Source organism: Nerophis ophidion, linkage group LG11, assembly GCF_033978795.1.
Source record: "Nerophis ophidion isolate RoL-2023_Sa linkage group LG11, RoL_Noph_v1.0, whole genome shotgun sequence".
Lineage (NCBI taxonomy): Eukaryota > Metazoa > Chordata > Actinopteri > Syngnathiformes > Syngnathidae > Nerophis > Nerophis ophidion.
Window position 1 is genome coordinate 56,818,605 of NC_084621.1, and position 15,083 is coordinate 56,833,687.

A 15,083-nucleotide genomic window follows, 5' to 3' on the forward strand; every position below is an offset into this window, starting at 1 on the left:
AAATCTACGGCTTATAGTAAGGTGCGGCTTGTATATGGAAAAAAAAAAAATGTTCTCCTAAAATTTAGAGGGTGCTTTATAGTCCGGAAAATACAGTAATCCAAAAAAAAAAACGTAACTCATATCAGTATGAAGTGCTGCCACGCAAGCCCCAAAAGAACATTTTACAATGTTCCCTGAAATATGTTTTTGTTTTTTTAGATAATGAATTAATATTATTATCCCTGAAAATGTAAAGTAAAATTCTATAAGATGCATACAAATAACCTCGAAAACCTTTCCCATTTGGCGACTCTATCTTATAGCCATGCTCCCTCGGGTAATAAACTTTAAGTGTTTTGACCTCTGATAATCCGTCAAATTTTCGGCGGCTACTAATAAATGCTCTAGAACTACAACTGGATCAAAACTAACAGTGTTCCCAATATGATTAGCAGCAAACTAGAAAGCCATAGACGTTGTGGCTCGGACAGCAAACACAGGTGCTACCTGTGCTATCTAGTGAGCTTGATTCAGCCCCCCGATCATCTTCCCGTCCTGCAACTAAGTGCAGCGTATAGGCAAGAGGAACAGTGAGTACCCACAGGGGTGGTGAGCATTCAACACATTTTGTCTTGAACCTCTTTTATAGACATTTAGTGAAAATAAAGCGGATGTGTAATTACTAAGTTTCTTCCTAGTATCTTCATCACTGGATGACTGGATGAAAATGAATACCCAAACATGCTAAACACATACACACCGAGCAGGACGATGCAAGAAACCAAGCACTAAAGCTACAATGTAAAGTATAGGTGATCGTCCGGATGGCAATACTATTGATACCTACTATAATATCAGTATCTGAATGATACTAAAGTAAATAGATCAATATTTGTCTTGTTCTTATTAAATATATATTTTTTGGGGTGTGGGTCATTTACAAAGTCAGGAAGGCAACAATGTGTATCCGTCAATGATCACAACTCACCCTGTATGACCATGAATTATGGGGTTCCCCAGGGATCCATCTTGGGGCCTCTCCTTTTTATCGTATACATAAATGGTTTCGTAAACTCCTCCGAAACTTTTCATAAAATAATTTTTGCTGATGATACAAATGTGGTTACCTCACACAGGAGCCTACACAATCTACAAGTAACTGTCAATTCAGAGCTTGTGAAAGTGGATTCCTGGTTCAAATGCAATAAGCTCTCACTTAATGTAAATAAAACAAATTTCATTCTATTTCGTTCTAATAAAAACCGGACAAATACTGAGCACTGCCATATCAACATCAATGGGCAGGAAATACAGAGATAATACTCCACAAAATTCCTGGGGGTCATCATAGACGAATACCTCAATTTCAAATGTCACATTAGCCATCTGTTAAACAAATTATCCAAATATGTTGGCCTGTTCTTTCACCTTCGTCATTATCTTCCTCTTTATGCTCTACTTACCTTATACAAAACTCTCTTTGAACCACATCTAAACTACTGTAATATCATCTGGTGTAACACCTTCCCTACCTACCTTTACAAATTAGAAAACATGCAAAAGAAAATTATACGGGCCCTGTCATGGTCCAAGTTGAATCTATTTCATAAATATCATCTCTTAAGACTGACAGAGTTCAATATTTATCAAAATGCTTGTTTAACCTATCAAGTCATTTACAGGCTGAATCTTAGGCTCTGTAGCTTGGTTCCTATCTACCATCCCTAGCATGCCCACAAGACTCGTAACTTAGATCTGATAACAGGTAAACATCGTCTACTGGGTTGTACCGCTCGAAGTGTTGTATGCAGGGGACCAAAGATTTGGAACCAGCTTAATGAGAGCCTCAAGATGCTGTATCACTTCTCCAACTTCAAAAAGAAACTGAAAACATACCTATTAACCACCTATCTCTAATGCCTCATGTGGGGTAGTCTAGTGTTGGGTTTTGCATGGTTGTATGAATGTATGTATGTATGTGTATGCTTGCTTTGTTACTACTATCTTGTGTTTATTATATAGCGTTGTTGTTGTTTTGTTTTTGTTTTTTGTTGTTGTGCTTGCTACCATGTTTCATCTTTTCATATATATACTGTCCTCTGGACCCCCTGTCAAAAGCTTCTTTTAGCTTATTTGGGGGACCCTTTCACGTACCAACATCTTTAAATGATGACATTTCACCACTATTGTAACTGTTATATGGTATAGTAAATAAACTTGAATAAACTAAACTTGAATAAATAAAAGTAAGTGATACAGGAAGGCTTTGCGACCAAAACCCAAAGATTTTGAATGGCTAATACCTATTTTTGCTTTATTTTTTTATTTTTGTGCATTAGTCACTTTGTGTGGTTGAAAATAATGCATTTAGCATTCATTACCACAAATTTAATACATCATCTTGTTTACAACATATCAAATTTGAAATGTAATAAGATAAGGTTTATAAACATGGGTTTTTGTGTTTACTCTAGTTACTTGCTATTAAAGTACCAGTAGAGTGGAAAGACATATTTTCTCCACAATAAAGCTACCATCATCGGATTTTTCACACCAAAAGACTTCCAAAGTTTGCAAATAAATAGATATTAAAAATAGTGTAAATCTCACGGGGATTCACGAGCCATTTTGAAAGTTATTGAGCAAGCCAGTCATGTGATTTGTGATGAAGTGTTAGGAACCACAGATCCCTTCCCCATCAACAACAATGCAAATCAAGCAGAATCTGTGAGAGCCAACAATGGTTACTTTGGGAAAAATTGTGATCCAGAACCTTATATTTTTGAGCCTGAAAACAAAGACAATGAGCAATAAGTTTTAGATGCCGAGTGCTAAATGGATGCGGCTTTATTGTGACACTCTAGTGTCAGCAACATTGCTAGGTGCAAAATATACAAACCAAACATAACAAAACAAAATAAAACAAACACTTACCGTACAATTTCCACTCTCATTGGGATTACCACCGACGGGATGCTCACATAATTCTGTTTAAATAAAATTAAATCCCATTCGTCACGAAGGGGTGAAAAAAAGTTGCTGCAATTACTGTGTTTTTGTATCCTTCTTGGGATCTCGGAGATGTCAAAGTCGACCAGCCTCTCGGTCCAATGGCCACATTTGTCTACCACCAGGTGAAAGATGCATGAATTATAATCTAGAAGTAATTTTTAGTAAGTTTGAGATGAAGCAGAAGCAGCCGCCGGCTCAGTGTGTCAACAATAGCAGTGTAAGCTTGCATAAACTAGGCCGTCTGTGTTAGGGTTTATAATAACAGTATCACCCACTTTTGGTAAATTTTCAAAAGATGTAAATTGAGTATTTTTGGCGGTTTCTGGATGTTTTAAGAGAGGGTATAAAGGGCATAAGAGAGGACCCTTGATCTATTGACTCATGTTTTAGCTTTTTATTTATGATTTGGAATGCATAAAAAACAAACAGATGTGTTGTTATCCTATATAAGAATTGTGAATCTCTCATTGCTTTCAAATGTTTGCATATTTCCAGTATGACTGATCTGATAACATGGTCAGAGTGCAGAAAACATTCCTATTATGAAGTAGAATCTACGGAAATGACCAAATATATTTGGAGTGGAATATTGAAGATCGTTGACTGAATTTTTGGTATTTTGTCCTATTCTAGACTGTATTTTCACGTACATTGCGGATTGTTAATACTATTTGATATGGTTTAATGGCTACAATGAAACATATTTAGGCATGTAGAGTCAACTGGTTTTCTACTTCATCGGCAATTTAAACATTTTCAGTTCTATAAACTCGAGATCGCAGGACAAACATGTGATCAGGACATCCCTATTAGGTAATAACCAAGGGGAAAAAGTACATTATTAATCTTGTTTTACTACGTCATCAGGACCATATCCACACGTTATTGGAAATTTAGTGCCAATCTAGTGTTGAACCGATAGCAATATTTTGGTACTGGTACCGGTACTAAAATTAATTTGGTACTTTTCGGTACTTTTCTAAATAAAGGGAACCACAACAAAATTGCATTAATTGCTTTAACAGGGTACAATAAACATATGTTTCTTATTGCAGTTAAGTTATTAAATAAAATAGTGACAACTTGTCTTTTATTAGTAAGTAAACAAACAAAGGCTCCTAATTAGTCCACCGACGTACGCAGTAACATATTGTGTCATTTATCGTTCTATTATTTTGTCAACATTATTAAGGACAAGTTGGAGAAAATGAATTATTAATCTACTTGTTCATTTACTGTTAATATCAGCTTACTTCCTGTTTCAACATGTTCTATCTACACTTCTGTTAAAATGTAATAATCACTTATTCTTCTTTTTTTGATACATTATAGTAATTTTGGATGATACCACAAAAATAGGTATCAATCCGATACCAAGTAGTTACAGGATCATACATCGATCATATTCAAAGTCCTCATGTGTCCAGGGACATATTACCTGAGTTTATAAACATCCATCCATCCATTTTCTACCGCTTATTCCCTTTCAGGGGTCGCGGGGGGGTGCTGGCGCCTATCTCAGCTACAATCGGGCGGAAGGTGGCGTACACCCTGGACAAGTCGCCACCTCATCGCATAATATACATTTTAAGAAAACGAAAGTAGATGTTGTGATGCCAAAAAATATCCACGTAATTATAGTGATATCGACTCAATATGTGCTTGTACTTGATATCATTACAGTGGATGTTAAGTATCGATCCACCACTGGCGTTTGTTTAGATTTTAATGCCGGTTAGCTACGGTGTGTAGTGAAGCATGTTTAGCTATTCCTCGTCCTTCAGGGATGATACTTGTAAGAAACTTACCTTAATTGTCACCATGGAGGCGAGGATAAGTGATTTTGAAGTAGCTAAAACACTGCCGACGGCGGATGGACGTTAGCCGCGAGCTAGCTAGCCATGTCTTAAAAAATCTCTTCCTCAGGGGGTTTCAGTGTTATAACTTCACCTTTATCATTAGTTTTTACACCAAAATGCATCCGTTCTCCCTTTCCTATCTACACACTGTCTGCTTTTAAGTACTCTGTGATTGTGTGCCGCCGAACATGCTTGTCTGCTCGTAAAATAGCAATTACACGACCTGACTTCAACACGGGCGCCGGACCGGTACTTTTCAGAGATGGTATTGTCCTGAAAATTATTCATTAGTACCGTGGTATATTACTAATACCGGTATACCGTACAACCCAATGCCAATCCATTAAATATTGCAACAGGGGGTGAATAAGCCATGAAAAGTATCGAGAGAGTTTCTGGTGGACTGCTAGCTGGGCGGTAAGACTTAGCAGCATTTTAGATTTAAAAAATAGTTAATGGGTTATACTTGTGTAGTGCTTTTCTACCTTCAAGGTGTCAAAGCACTTTTACTCTATTTCCACATTCACCCGTTCACACACTGGTGGTGAGCGAGAGTGACTAGGACGGTGAATGCTGGGGATTGAACCAGGAACGCACACGTTTCTGGCACAGCTGCTTTATCAACTGAGTTACACCGTAAATCTGTTTTAGATCAAATCAAAACACTGTTCAACTGAAATTATCAGCAAAACAGAAAGTCATCCTGGATTCGTCCTGCACCAACTGTTTGTATTTTAGTGCAGAGAATGACTTTCCTACAGATGCTATTGTAGCTGCTGGTAGAGCCTCTGCAAAGAACGAACGCACCTGGGCTCACATCTGCATGGTTCATATTTTCTGCCTTTTTTTAGACTAAATATTCCACACACGTCTCAAATATATTTACCAGACTGTAGAATGTCTGAATGTACGCTATAATAAACGCTTCTGCAAACGTTATATTGGAGACACAGATACACAGACAGCAACAGGAACATGGCAATTGCATGCATCAATGCAGTATGTGTGTGGGTGAGGTAAGGTGAGGGTGTTTCAACTCACATTTCTACCAAGTATTTGAAAAGGAAATATGCAAGTACAGCGATTTTGACTGACACAGAAAACAATTTTACCACAAAGAACAGTGGGAATCATTTTTTTTTTCGTTATGGCGACAGGAATACAAGCCTAGTTTCATCAATCACAGACACCATGTCCACATAAATACATATATTGTCAACACACATGTTTTTCATTCATTTTTGCCTCTTGTCCACACACAAACATCATTCTTTGTACTTAACAGAGCTTTAGCAAAGCTCTGCCCAGAGTGGAGATTTTCAAAAAGTTTTGTATGGCTTCAAATCAGTCGCAAAATCCTTGTACATTAAAAACATTCACACAATTTGCACGTGCGGACAAATTTTACACTCATCTCTGTGTGTCTTTGCTCACACGCGGACTCTGTTTCCGCTCTCGATATGTCTTTCTACATGAACCAGATTGTGTTTTTTTACATGTGAGGAATATATATAATACTCCTGCTTTAGTGTTTGTGTTGGGGTTGTCAGGCTTGCTCCTGACAGTTTGTCTGTTTTAGTTTTTGCCTCTGCATTTGTCTGTTTCCTGTGTTTAGTATTTCCTGTCTTTTAGTTCCTGTCAAGTGCTCTTAATTGGTCAGCTTCCTGTCTTGTTCCCTGAGTGCTGTGTTTCTCCTCAGTCTGTTTAGTATTTCCTGTCCTTAGTTCCTGTCTAGTGTTCTTATTTTGTCAACTTCCTGTCTTGTTCCTGGAGTGCTGTGTTCCCCTTCAGCTGCGGCTGATTGGCATCTGGCCACACCTGTTACCAATCAGCCGGCTCCTATTTGTACCTCCTTTGTCTTGTGTCAGTTGCTGGATCATTGTATTGTCATTTGTATTGTCGTTACCTCATGTCACTCTTGTGTCTTTGCTACCTGTCGTGTCTGGCATCATTTCACCTATTACCTGTCGTGCTACATCTTGTCCTGGTCGTCGTTTTTGTTAGCCATAGCTATTTCCAGTTTTTCTGTTTGTTATCCTCTAGCTTCCATGCTAAAGTTCCTTTTTGTTTCTTGTTAGCTTCTATGCTAAAGGCCTTTTGTTTTTTATCCGCCCACGTGCGCGCTTTTGGTTTGAACCCTTTGTTTGGTTTTGTCTTAGTATTTATATTAAAATCATGTTTGCTCACTCCATGCCTGCCTCCATCTCTGCATCTCAGGGTTCGACACCAAATAACTCTGACAGGGGTAGATACAACTTTTTTTATTACATCATATTTATGAACCTAGATTTTAATAATATTTTGTTTTGAATCAGGGGATGTTCTAGAGCAGGAATATTTCACAAAATTGTTTTGCAACCACTTTTCCAGAAAGTTAAAGACAACGGGGCCCGACGTCTCGCTTTACCATTAGTCTTATTTTGATTATTCTGGAGAACCAGTGTACTCTACGGTAGACTTTTGATTTTGGTATTTTTTTTTATTTTGTCAGTTACAGGTGCGCGCTGCGATTTTTAAAGACCTTTTTACAAAAAAGCTAGACAAACATCATCTCTACAACAACACTCTGGTGTTTATAAGAATCCGCTGCAAGAATGTGAGTCCCTCACAAGTTCTTTTATTGGAACTCGCAGGCTATTGTTGATTAGCTTAAATGAAGAAAAAGAGAGGACCTAAAATGGAACCTTGAGGAACACTGATAATAGTGTGTATTAGTGACCTAGTGGTTAGAGTGTCCGCCCTGAGATCGGTAGGTTGTGGCTTCAAACCCCGGCCGAGTCGTACCAACGACTATAAAAATGGGACCCATTACCTCCCTGCTTGGCACTCAGTATCAAGGGTTAGAATTGGGGGTTAAGTCACCAAAAATTATTCCTGGGCGTGATACCGCTGCTGCCCACAGCTCCCCTCACCTCCCAGGGGGTGAACAAGGGGATGGGTCAAATGCAGAGGACAAATTTCACCACACCTATTGTGTGTGTGTGAGACAATCATTGGTACTTTAACTTTAACTTAACTTGATAAATTGAGCAAATTAATACTGACAGCATCTGCCGGAAACAAGCTACAGCAACAACATAGTTACCGTGTTTTCCGGACTATAAGGCACACTTAAAATATATATTTTTTCTCAAAACGTGACAGTGCACCTTATAACTCGTAAGGAATATAAGGAATACGTTTGGTTGAGCTTACCCACCTCAAAAACTATTTTATTTGGTACATAGTGCAATAATAAGTGTGACCATGGATGGCAGTCAAACATAGGAGATACTTGTAGACAGCACTATTATTGCAATATGGCTCAAGTAAACAATACCAACATTTTAAATGTGCAATTGAAAATATAGAATATTACTCACGGTGCTCAAAAATATATCAGAATGTTTTAATATGACTTTGGTAAGCTATGAAGCTGCACAGCTTGATGGATTGTCGGTGCATTAAACATAAGAGTATTATTATGGTGTGTGGATAAGGTAAGACGTATTATCTGGCGTTTTTTCTCGCAATACTATGCAAAAGCCACTTTGCTTACCTTCTGTTACCTGCTGATCTGCATTTGGGATCTGTAGAAGTCCTGAAAAATTCTGCGTCCGCGCCAACGCCATAGTCGATAGTCTTTTTATTTTTCTCTATCTTCTTGTTATGTGACATTCATCCTCTGCTGTTGCTATTTCTAATATAAATTAGTGTAAAGATCTTACTCATAAATATCAGTAAACTTGCCATGAAAGCGCTAAACATATCGATGTAGTGATTTTACATTATTCACCAAAGGAACTTTAGTTATTACAGTTCCGGTCGGACGGTTTTTCACGGGACACATTTGTTGTTTCCAGATGAGGATATGCTGCTCTGTTATTTATTTAAGTAAAGTCTGAATGTCAATAAAAAAGTTGCTCCATCTTTTGACACTTCTTCCACTCCTTTCCTTGCACGCTACACGATACAACAAAGACGACGGGGAGAAGACGCTGCCGAAGGTGAGCCACGTAAATAAGACCGCCCACAAAACGGTGCATCCGGAAGCTACTGTCACAAAGCAGCTTGAAGATGGTCTGTAAAACCTAATCCATGCAACATTTTGACCAAAGAACCCCCATCACATGTTATGTAGACCACAGAGAAGTGTTTTCAATTTAGAAAAGAACAAATAACAAAATGACTCCTTTAATGTGCCCTATAATCTGATGCGCCTAATATATGAAAAAAGATAAAAAATAGACCAATTATCGGAAAATACGGTATGTAAATTACATTAGGAAAACAACTTGTAAGTGCCAAAAAGGAGAGGACTTAAAGAGGCGCCTTGCGGAACGCCTCAGTAATGTAAATCACAAGATTAGACCCCAGTCTTCTCTGTTTGCTAGCAAGGTTAAATGCCAATCAAAGGAACTGCCAACATGTTAACAGTGGTCCAAGTTCCTATATTCAACAGGAACACTTGTGTTTTTAGATATGTTTTGCGAAAAATGTTTGTCTACCAAGTTTTCAACTGAACTCGAGAACCGGACCACCAGTTGAATAGCCATGTTCCTTGGCAAAAATATTTTTTTATGCTGTCATTCGCCCAATGGATAGAAATAGACACCATATTTCACAACTACCGATAATCTATTTGATAACTTGTTAATGGAGAAGGCAATCATCCAGCATTGTAATTTTTTATGTTCCAATTTAAATATTAATAGTTATTGCTGTTTGAAAACAGGACTGTGATGAAAGTGCAACCCAGAACTGTGCTTTTGATCAAATGAAAACCGTACAACTTGGTGAAAGTCTTTTTTTAAACACAGTGATAGGAAATGTATTGGTTTTGTTGAATAAAGTAGAGACTCACTAATGTTCTGATGTTTTACATAAAATGATGAATAAGAGTGAAATTATAGCTCTGCACTGAGTGATTAGTGAAAATGGAGTAGCCTTATGGCCAATTTGTGCCTCGTTTGTGTTAATGTGACCAGGTATGGTGAGAGGAGAATGCAGTGACAGGAACTGATAGCAAGACCTAAAATATGTTAAGTAACCGTGTCTGTCTGGTTGGTTGAACAACTGATTGGTGACTTTTGCCTAAATGCATGAGTTGTAGTTGGCCAACAATGTGTTTAACTTCATCAGCCAGTTGACTGGATGGTTTGGACTGTTGCTGGCTCAAAGACTGGTAATGTTTACAGACTGTCAACTTGGAAGAAGGGAGATTGGGCGAGAAGGCAGCGGTGTGTGTTGGGGGATGCCTCTATTTTCTTGTGTCGTTAAGAGGGCTGAAACAACACGATCACACACTCAGTTTCCTCTTGGCATTTATTTACAAGCGAGGCTCACATCTCAAACAGCTTTGGCAAACCCACTCATTGGTTATAATGGATGGCAATGGATAGAAGTACTTTTTCTGATCTTTTGAACATACATTTTACTCACCGTTATACCCATGGAATATACTCATTGGGTATACCTCCACTAATGATTGAAATCACACAAAATAACACCTTTTAACATTAATTTTACAAATGTAGTTTGTAGTGCTAAGAACTGCATTTACTACAGTTTGTATACACTGTAAAAAAAATCCTATTTTTATGGTTAATTTACTCTAAATTTCTACTGTAATGTTTCTATTTTTTTAAATAGGTTATAAAACTGTAGAATTGAAGACATTATCTGTAAACAAACAAACCACCTTTTATTTTAAGTAATATGCCAGTAATGACAAACTATGTATATTTCTATTTTTTTACAGAAAAAATACCATATTAATAATACACATCATTTTCTGTTTTCTCAAATTACTTCCAAATTCATGTAAAATTACAGTAATTACCTTTCATTTAATATGTAGCTTGTTATATAAAAGTCTATGTCCATACTAACAATCTAACAGTTTTATATGTAGTTTTAAGGAAAATCTTGTTTTTTTAATATGTATGTGTATTTTTATATTTAAGTTGAAAAATATTCGTAGCCTGTTGTATAAAGGTTTGTACTCATACTAATAATTTAACATTTTTCTCTGTAATATGACATGTTGGTGACTGCAAGATATACTTGATCAACAGCCAACAGCCATACAAGTCACACTGATGGTGGCAGTACAAACAAATTTAACACTGTTACAAATATGTGCCACATTGTGAACCCACAATAAAAAAGAATGACAAACACATTTCGGGAGAACATCTTCACCGTAACACAAAATAAACACAAAATAACAAATATCCAGAATGCCAAGTAGCGCTACTCTTCCGGGCTGCACCCCCGCAACCACCAAACCCTGCCCACCTCAAACGAAGCACGGAGGGGGGCGGTGATGTGGGGTGGTGGCGGGGGTGCAGCCCGGAAGAGTAGCGCTACTTGGCACTCTGGATATTTGTTCTTTTGTGTTTATTTTGTGTTACGGTGAAGATGTTCTCCCGAAATGTGTTTGTCATTCTTTTTTGATTTGGGTTCACAATGAGGCGCATATTTGTAACAATGTTAAATTTGTTTGTACTGCCACCGTCAGTGTGATCTGTATGACTGTTGATCAAGTATGTCTTGCAATCATTATCGTAAGTCAAACAAAGCCTTGAACAACGTGCGTTCCAGTTGGCTTGCTACTTGTCTGATAAATGATCTAATGCGACGGTCGTTATCTGGACAACCCTTAGCGAGGGTCACAGTTAGTCTCTTGTGATGATTGGCAAGTATGTTGCTAGGTCAGTACGATCATTCCAAGAAGGTGAATCCACGATTCATGTAGTTTCTACATACACTGGCCCCCCGGTAAATTGAGTTTGAGACCCCTGATCTTAATAATTCAGAAACAAATCTGTGAAATAATGGTATTTTTCTGTGGAACTGCCAGCATTGTCACTTAATTAAAGGTGGTTGATCGTAATTCATTGGAAAAACTCTGTACGAAAAAGGCATTTTTCTGCAAAACTGTTTGCATCGTCACTTTATTAAAGAATAGAACAGAGTTTTATTGTCATTATTGCAATGAACAGGTTCAAAGAACAACGAAATTGGAGCAGCTCCTCCTAAGGTGCATATACAGGTAGTTAAAGGTAGTTGATCTTAACAATTCAGTAAAAATCTGTAAAATTACGATATTTTTCCGCAAAACGTTTAATGAAAATTTCTGTAAATATAAGGTTTTAGATAATTTTTTGGTTTACAGTGTTTTACTTTAATTTTATGGTTTTCGTTTGGCAGCTGTAGCTGCCAGTAGATTACCGTTCTTTTTACGGAATTTTTTTTTACAGTGTACTGCAAGATGTGTCTAGCATTTTCCCCGATTCTGTAACTCAGGGGTGTTTTCATTAAGGACCATGTCGCAGTTATAGGCTGCATGTACAGTATCAGTAAATAATATATGAATAGAAACGTATAAGGATTTGCTTCATTGCACTTTGCACAGTTGCCCAAGCATTTTATCATAATATATATTTTTCCCATACACTGTAAACAAATCAGTAGATTTTATAATAAACACCTGGCAGCTCAGTTACCAGAATTTCAGCATAAAGTTTACAGTGGTTTCTCAATTGTATTACTGTAAGTGGAAAACAGTACCACTGTTTTTACAGTAAAATTCTGGCACCTATGTTTGCGATTTTTTTTTTACTGCAAAAAGTAAACTTTTTTACTGTTTATTACAGTAAATTGAAATACAATACACTTGTTTTTTGTTTTTTTCCAATCAATCAATCAATGTTTATTTACATAGCCCTTAATCACAAGTGTCTCAAAGGGCTGCATAAGCCACAACAACATCCTTGGCTCAGATCCCACATCAGGGCAAGGAAAAACTCAACACAATGGGATACAATGAGAAACCTTTTGAGGGGACCAGAGATGTGGGACCCCTCACCCCCTGGGCGACCGGTGCAATAGACGTCGAGTGGATCCCTGGGCTATTACAAAAATAGAAACCAAAATATGAGAACCGCTTCACAATACGCTGCCACACCACTACAAACTACGACCTCAATTGTTCACTGCTCAAATATAACTGAGCAGTGAACAGTATATTTTTGAATGTATGTTTTTCAAATGTACTTTTGCTCAGTCCAATAATAATATCAGTGTTGCAATCCAGGCTGTCAATTTCATGCCAGAGATGTGTCTTACTTTTTGAGAGTGTTGTAGATGTGTTATGAACAGAGCAGCAAAATGAAATTATAGTAACAAAGAGACTTTCACAAAGCAAATAAAGGCCTTTTAACTCCTGTGATGAATTTTCAATATGCAGCCTCTTAGACTTGGATTGTATATATGTGTTACACGGCTCGAAAGATGGGCCAACTCTTTCATTGTGCGACACATTTATTTTTCAGGATCAAGCTACAAAACAATTAAAACAGTGTTACAACCGGAGCTTGATGCATCTGCTTTTTTTCATAGCACGTACTGACAGACCTCTTCTACAAAATAAGATGTCTGGAGTTGACCAATTTTACAAATATATATATAAAAAGGGCTTCACGGTGGCAGAGGGGTTAGTGCGTCTGCCTCACAATACGAAGGTCCTGCAGTCCTTTGTTCAAATCCAGGCTCGGGATCTTTCTGTGTGGAGTTTGCATGTTCTCCCCGTGAATGCGTGGGTTCCCTCCGGGTACTCCGGCTTCCTCCCACTTCCAAAGACATGCACCTGGGGATAGGTTGATTGGCGACACTAAATTGGCCCTAGTGTGTGAATGTGAGTGTGAATGTTGTCTGTCTATCTGTGTTGCCCCTGCGATGAGGTGGTGACTTGTCCAGGGTGTACCCCGCCTTCCGCCCGATTGTAGCTGAGATAGGCGCCCCCGAAAGGGAATAAGCGGTAGGAAATGGATGGATGGATATATATAAAAAAAAAATATATATATATATATATATATATACAAACGCACACACACACACACACACACACACGCACGCACGCACGCACACACAAAAACCCTTTTTACCGTTTTTATCTACCTTTGAATCAATGGAATCATGTTTTTAATCAATGTTTAATAATCTATGGCTTGTATTTATCTCTTAGGTCCTTTTATCATTACTTGTACTCAACCTACTGTCCTATGTCCTATGTGCAACTGTACATCTACTGTCTTAGCACACACTAACTGTAGTTCAGCTTTGACACACATACCATATCTGGTTTGCTTATGATCAATACAACACTCAAAACTTCATTTAACATGTCCTTGTAACATAAACGGCATTTAACACATTATTTTCAAGTATCTCTGAGGATTTATGTTGTGAACTTACTCTTAAACTAAAGGTAACTGTATTTTGCTTTGTCACTTTGGTTACCGTCGGAAAACAACATCTGCCATCTTAGAAAATAACTCGGAATGTGACTTGTTTTTAACTCATAACATTAACAAAACACACCTTAGCTTACCATTGCTTCCTCTAAAAGGTACAGAATAAAATATACTCCTGCTTGTAGGTGTTATATGCATATCAGCCTACCTGCAAAACAATTAAAACAGCGTTACAACCAGAGCTTGACGCATCTGCTTTTTTTCATATCACGTACTGACAGACTTCTTCTACAGCACCAGCTACAACCGGAGCTTGACGCATCTGCTGTTTTTCATATCTTTGTTGGCCCTGCAATGAGGTGGCGACTTGTCCAGGGTGTACACCGCCTTCCGCCCGAATGCAACTGAGATAGGCTCCAGCGACCCCCCGCGACCCCGAAAGGGACAAGTGGTAGAAAATGGATGGATGAAGTACTGACAGACTTCTTCTACAGCGCCAGCTACTGATACCGAAGGCACCAAATACCCTCTGCTGGTGTAACTAAATATCACATGCTGGATAGAAATACATAGTAAACCTTGACATCACAAAAAATTAGTCTACAAACAGTATTTAAATCGAGTTTTCTGACCTAAAGAGGAAGCCAGAGTACCCGCAGGGAACCCACGCAGTCACGGGAAGAACATGCAAACTCCACACAGAAAGATCCCGAGCCCGGGATTGAACCCAGGACTACAACTTTCCAATATAGGGCTCCGATATAAGCAGTCCTACTGCGCATTAACTTGTGCAAGGCTGGACAGCCAGTTAGCATCTAAATGTCCTCCATTAGGCACACACAATTGATCTTTTCTTGTATTTCGGTCATTCAAAAGGCTTTAGATGTCAGGAACCTGCAGGGCTGCGCCGGTTGTGACCCCAACATGCAGGAAACAGGAGATCGATGCGAAAGTAAGAAGATTTGAATATGCTTAAACAGTGGGGAAGCAG